This window comes from Medicago sativa, chromosome 2 (assembly GCF_051527215.1).
Source record: "Medicago sativa cultivar Bolivia chromosome 2, Bolivia_mono, whole genome shotgun sequence".
In the NCBI taxonomy this organism is placed as follows: Eukaryota; Viridiplantae; Streptophyta; class Magnoliopsida; order Fabales; family Fabaceae; genus Medicago; species Medicago sativa.
This window is the reverse complement of record NC_140750.1, coordinates 24,504,942-24,512,036: the sequence shown is the minus strand read 5'-3', so window position 1 is coordinate 24,512,036 and position 7,095 is coordinate 24,504,942. Positions and strand designations below refer to the sequence as shown.

General features: G+C 35.7%; 1 pseudogene; it reads left to right on the top strand.

Moving 5' to 3' along the window:
- The first annotated feature begins 297 nt into the window (after positions 1-297).
- On the top strand, positions 298-2,917 carry LOC146945726 (uncharacterized; annotated as a pseudogene).
- Positions 2,918-7,095: the final 4,178 nt, after the last annotated feature.

The window sequence follows — 7,095 nt, the reverse complement described above, 5'->3', positions numbered from 1 at the left end:
ATAGCGAGTATTTCAATCTTTCATGCTTATCAAGATGCCAATCCTTAGTAAACACACTATGTCAATATTAATTTCAGGCTGATTCATATTAATCCTTATCATAAAATGTTGGCCATTTCCTAATTTTGTTCCACTATTTTGTGCTTAACGTGATAAGTAATACTCTTTATTGCTCAACCATCATATCCTACTCACACGTATTGCACCTTTTTCTATAAATACATCATAACCTATTAGCCAGACCTTCTCAATCTAAGCAAGCATTCTCTTTCTTGGAAAGGAAAAAACCGGCCAATGATGTATGCCAAATACACTCCAATCTCAGCTGTTTCTGGAAGAAGAAAGAACCTCAAAATGTGTGTGCGAGTTGCTCACATTTGGTTGATTCGGAGAAGAAGGGCCACTAGCATCATTTTCATGAACATGTTACTGGTCGATGAAAAGGTTTTTACATGTTTGCACTCTTAACTTTAAAATTAAACTAATGTCATTGTTGTTTTTTAGTTATGTAATTTAACCAGCTGTTTACTGATGTTGTTGTCGTCAATAGGGTGGACGTATTCACGCCACAGCTAGAAAAGATTTGGTGGCAAGGTTCAGGTCCATGGTTGAAGAAGGGGGTACATATCCGCTTGAAAATGCAATTGTAGGTTTTAATGAAGGTCCTTATAAGGTAACTTCACACAAACATAAGCTTAGTATGATGCACAACTTAACTTTACCAAAGTACACTCGCCTGCTATCCCTATGAACGTTTTTGAGTTCAAGCCATTCAATGAAATTTTCTCTTCAACTGTCGAGGAAGTGTCTATGGGTAAGACTTCAAAGACTTCAATTCTGAATGTGCGTTGTACATTATTACTACCTATTAGCATTCCTTTAGGAATTTCATACATTTGTTATTTGTTTTTACTTTTGTATACGTAATTTTAAATGTTATTGGTCATGTAATTGAAAGAGGTGATGTAAGGGAAACTGAAAAGGATGGAAGGAAAAGCAGGGTTATTGATCTCACTTTAGAGGATCTTGAGTAAGCTTTGTATGTTTCTTTGTATCTGGTTCATGTAATATAATTTTAATATACCTTATGTTCCTGAATTGATATTTTGGTAATATTTTATTACAGAAACAACCACTTGCATTGCTCTCTTTGGGGTGAACATGCTGACAAAATTGTGACCTTTTTTGGCAACCATGACAACCACACACCTACTATATTGATATTGCAGTTCTGTAAGACACGCATGTATTTAGGTATGTCATGTTTTAAGTGTGTGCTTTCTGCTGATATCAAGAATGAAATGTGAAATTATGTTCACTTGCTGTTGAATTTTTGAAAAATTAGGTGCTATGGGAGTTGCTAATGCCTTTAATGGGACTAAGCTGATACTTAATGGCGATTTGCCTGAAGTCGCTGCGTACATGACAGGGTAACCATTTACATTTTTATATGTTATAGAATAAAGGCAAGTTTTTTTGGTCGTAATTAAGTTGTCTGGAGGTCCTCCCATCGTTTATGGGTAGCTTATTTGGCATACGACCCTAAAGATATCCACTAACAATAGTTATCTGATGGAATGTTAGAATTTATAATAAGTAAGAAAGTTTGAGAAGATGTGCACACAGAAAAGGGCAGCACAATATTAATAGTAACACTGTCAAATATTATTGTCCAATTATTATTAATAGGTTACATGAGTTATATGTTGTCGTCCCTTACCTTGGTACTTGAGTCTCACTACTCTTCTATTGACATTGGTGCCCTTTTATTAGAATGAAAAATGCATCAATATAGTTAACCCGAAGTGTCAGCCAGATTTCAACGAACAACTCCCCGTCTTTATCAGATGACTTGCTCAACACAAACCAAATGACAATTGAAAGCATGATTGAGTCAACTGAGGTGGATATCTGTTTAATGAAATTTTTAGATGTATTTTTGGATTCATCTTTGTTATTTTTGTTTAATATTTTTATGCAAAAGGCTACGAAATATTTACAGATCTGTCAAGGTTCGGTGCTTGCCACTATATGTGAGATCGAAACTGGGGTTGATTGGTACTTTCGATCATGCACCCAGTGTGCTTCATTGGCCACCGTTGACAACAGAGTGCTCTGTTGTCGCAAGTGTAAAACTTGCAAGGGTGCAGTCCCATGGTAAACAAATTTTATTCGAATATAATTTTTGTTTTTATCATGCGTGGAATTGTATTGATATAGTTGATTATTTGATAGGTTCAAGCTGCATGTCATCGTGATGGACGACACAGGGTCCACTACTTTTGTTCTTTTTGATCGCCAGGTGACCCAATTTATTGGGCGTAATGTGCAAGACTTGATCAATGAACGTGATGAGGTAGTCGTGTATTATATAATTGTACAAATGTGTGGTCTATATATGAGGTATATCTACCGACGAAAATTTGTACTAACATTTTATTATTTTTGAGCAGGGAGCAGTAGGCAATGATTATCCTGCTGATTTTAATGTGCTGATTGACAAGCAAATTCTTTTCAAGGTTGAGGTTGATGAAGGAAATGTCGTAAAGAAGTATCGGAATTATGCCGTAAAGAAGGTATCTGATGATGTTGGTGTCATTGAGCAGTTTATGTTTAAGTATAATTTGAAGGTAGAACATAACTGATATTACGATTTTATAATTGTTATAGAATAATGCACATAAAGGAAGAATCGTGTTGCTAATTGCTTCCCTTTATTGATGTATACGTGATAGAAACCCGACGATGGATCTGTTGTTGAGCTTAGTGTGGATGGTGCTGTGCGAAACAATTTAAATGTTCAGATGGTAATTATTACATTAATCTTTCATGAGTCCGTAAAAGTTTAATCTGTAACACAATTGATCAAATTGTTTGTCGCCAATGTCTGCAGGATGTACCAGAGGCCGAGGACTAATGCAACAATACATGTGTGATTGACACACCAACCACCAAAACAGGTGCTAAGAGGTTCTCTAATAGCATTGACTCTGTGGCTGTTGATGATGATGAAGCTGGCCAGACGTCGATCACAAAACCTACCAGAGTTGTTTGTGTCAAAATTGAGCACAAGGACGACAAAGATGTTTAGCTTGCTCGAATGCTGAAGCTGTTTGCTTTGTTATCGAATTCCTTCAATATGCATAAATCAGACATTAAATAATCCGTGTTTTTTCCTTTTGTTTTTTACAGTTTGGTTTTTAAATTTCTTCAAGTTGCTGTGTCGGCTATATTTACTTAGATAAGCAAACTTTTTCCATTCCACCTAAATAAATTTATTAATTGGCATAAGTATTATTTTAAAAATTTATTATCATTGTCTTTTATTAGCGCTTCGACCTCTAAATGTACGAAATTTATTTTTAGATCTACCTCCGGAAGGTGTTAATATTTTTCTGAATGTTAGATAGTCATTCTCCAAGTTGGTATGCTTGATGAAGAAAACTCAATACTGATTTGGCTTGAGTAACTAGATCTCGCGCATTCACAGGTTAAATTAAAAGTACAGATTGACAAAACCAAGTTAGTATGCTTGCCTTTGCTTAGTATGTGTTTAAGCGAAGGAACATTTTATAATGTTTTAAACAAGTATGTAAAAAATCATTAAAAAATTTAAAATTTTAAGCATAATTATACAAATTTTAATTTAATAGGGACTAAAACTACGTGCTGAAATTTTTTATAGGAACCAAGATCTATCAAAAAAAATTATGAGGACAAAAAATGAAATTTGATATATTTATAGGGACTAAAAACTTAATTAATTCTTCGTTTTATTATGTATCAAATTATTCCGGTCCGTGAGACCCGTGCGATGCACGGGTCGGCGTTCTAGTTAATCTTAATATACAATACGAAGGTTCACAATACATGCCCTATTTGACCAAACCCTAATTCCTTGGGCGGGAAAAATGCTCATTAAATTTGAATTTGAAATTCAAATCTAAATTCGAAATTCAAATCTCTCTCCTATATATTTTCACTAAGGCTGCTTTAATTACACATGTGGTTTACCAAAGAGTGCTACGTACCGATGCAACCAATTCCTTACTACCTGTTTTATCTTGGTTTTCGGGTGTCAAACATTGATTACGTTTGAACCTTTTAAACCGGTGATATCTTATTTTTTCTTGGGAAGGGAAAAAGTAAGCAAAACCCTTGAGAATCGAGGTCCGGGAGTTGTTTTCGCTACGGGAAGGTGTTAGGCACCCATAACGACTATAGTATCCTATAGGAACCGTCTTTAATTTCTACGCGCGCGATTTTCTTTTAAATGCTATTTTGAAAGTGTTTATTAAACCTAAGAATGTTCTAAGTGAAGAATTGGAGGGAGAAGAAAATGTTTGAATTTTTGTTTTATTTGAATTGAAGGAATTTTGTTCCTTGCCTACGTACCCGTTTAAGGGATCAAATCCACCGTAGTTCTCTTCCAAAAGGGGGTTTTGTTTTTGTTGGTTGATTTTAAGTTTGAAAATTGGAGTTTGAAGAATGGAGATTGAGAGGCCTTAAAGGCATGAGAAATTAAGAAAAGGTGAGGTTTGATTAGTCATTTGCAAAAGAAGTCAAATATGATTATTTTCATTGAGTTTTGATTAAGAAAATGAAAAGGAAAATTCAATGGGATTTTGATCCCAAGGTTTGTTTTGAAAATGGTTTGAATGGAGTTTGTTCGTATTTTTTTTGGAAAATGATTTTTCTAAGTATAAAGCCTAAACATTCATCTAAACATACAATCCTAAACATACATCTAAACATGCATATTCTAGCTATATATCTAAAGTGAAGTGTGTGCATGTGTCGGTGCTTGTGTCGGTGTACATTATTAGAGTCCATTGTCCTTTACATCATTTGGCCTAGATACACACTACTTCCTTGTGAGAACTTAATCCCACACAAATGAATTAAAAGCAAAAGAAATGTAAGGAAATGGGATGAGAAAGTGTGATAGAGAGTATGCTTATGATGTATGAAACATGAAACACAAGAAAATGGTTAGTAGCACATGATAATATGGAGAAGAATAAGGTAAGAAAAATACTATAATAAAAGCATGGGATCTAACACAAAATAAACCAAACCAAGTGCAAAATATGACTAAGAATTCACTCATAGAGTGCAAGTATCATATAGCTCACAATCCTCATAGTCTTATACATTTTTAAAAGTATACATTCTATTTCAAAGAGTGAGAATTGAAACCACATGATGAGCCTTACATTCTTAAGTGAATTTAGACATATTTACACAAATTATTCACAAATGTGACTTGCAAGCCAAGCAACTAACTAAATTCCACACACAAGTAGAAAAATCATGTTCAAACAGTGGCTAAAAATTTATAGAAACACATATCATGTATTACAAGTGTACATCAAGAATTAGAAACAAAATTAAACCAATTTTCACCAATTTTAACATAAAAATTCAAGAAATAACACTAGAAACTATCACAATATTTTTTATCAAGTTTTCAGTATAAAATCAACACAAAAACCTCACAAACATACTAAGAAAACTCTACAAATTTTTCTAGGATTTTTCAAAAACATTTTAGACAGGCCAGGGGATGCAAATATCAAAGACAGTGTAGGGCATAGCAAAAATAAAGGGAAAAACGAAAACTGCAGGGACATAAGGCCCAAGCCCAAGCTCTTTGATGGATCTGGACTATCCAAACGCATCAGGGGCGTTGGATTGATCCAGCTCCATCTAGACTTAGATCTAAGGGTCCAGAAGCAGCAGGCGCACAATAACACATTCAGGCACACAGGATCATGGCATCTAAGCCGTACACATACGTAGGAAGCAAGATCAACGGTCAGGAATGGAGGGAAGCCGAGCCAGTCATGAACCGGACCGGTTCAAGCGCTTATAAAAGCACTAGGACACCGGTCTAGTTCATTCCCTTCTCTTCTTTCTCTCTCTAACTCTCAGACTCTCTCTTCTCTCTCTAAGTCTCAGTCTTGCCGTAAACTGGGGAAGACGGCAGAGGACGACGGAGAGGGATGAAGATTCATCGGAATCTTCATCTTCTCCGACGACTTAACGCTATTTCTTGAAACAAATTACCCAGACCTCTTCGTCTTCTTCCCCTTTTTACGAATCTGAGATTGTTTTCACGAAATTGTGGCTTAAACATAGCAGATCGAAGCTTAAACCTTTGGTTTCTAGGGTTTCAAATATTTTTCTAAACTTTTTGAAACTAAACCCTAATCTACTCTATTTTACGTGCTGATCATGGATTTGTATTCTGATTTGACAAATAATCGGTGAATCTCTGTGGATCTACATCTTAGGGTTTCGGTTTCAAACGTTTTCAATTCTTTTCAAACTTTTTCGAAAGAAACGAGTTTCGAACTTGTTAATCCACGTCGTTTCACCGTTTATTTTGTCTTGAGAACCTTCGATGAAGATTTAGGGTAGAAACGAGAAGGTTTTGTGTGTTACCTGGATTTGATTGGGAGATTCGAACAAACGGATACTCGCGAAAGTTTATGGTGAGTTCTTGAACTGATTCAGTTATCTTCCTCTTCTTCTCTGATTCGAATCCTTGTGATCCTTCCTCTTCTCTTCTCGAAAATCCTTCGTGATCGCGCTTGCGCTTGAATTGCGAAGGTACGAATTCGGTGATGAAGATTCTTGATGAATCTCTGAGAATTCGTGTTAATTCGAATTGTCACTGATGAGTTTTGCTGTGTAATTGTTGAATTTGAGCTTCGTGTAGTGAAATTGATAAGGATTGGTGATGAATCAGTGTGAATTTGTGTTTGTTATGGTGGTTTTAAGGACGGAAAGAGTTTGTTAGGGTTCTGTTATGGTGGCGCGTGGGCGCGTGGAAAGGGAGAATTGTGACTGTGTTTTTGATGAGTTGGCCGAAAGTAAATGACTCTCTCTGGAATGGTGATTATTCTGACCCTTTGACCTGAGTTGGCACTGTTTTATAGGTGCCAAGTGTTCCTCTTGCCCAATGAAATGCTGACACGTGCCCTGGACCAAGTTTGGACTAGAAATGGACTATGGACCAATCTGCAATTTGATGAAGTTAAAGGACTGGACTGTTATTCACTGAAAAGGACTTAAAATTCGAAATAAACA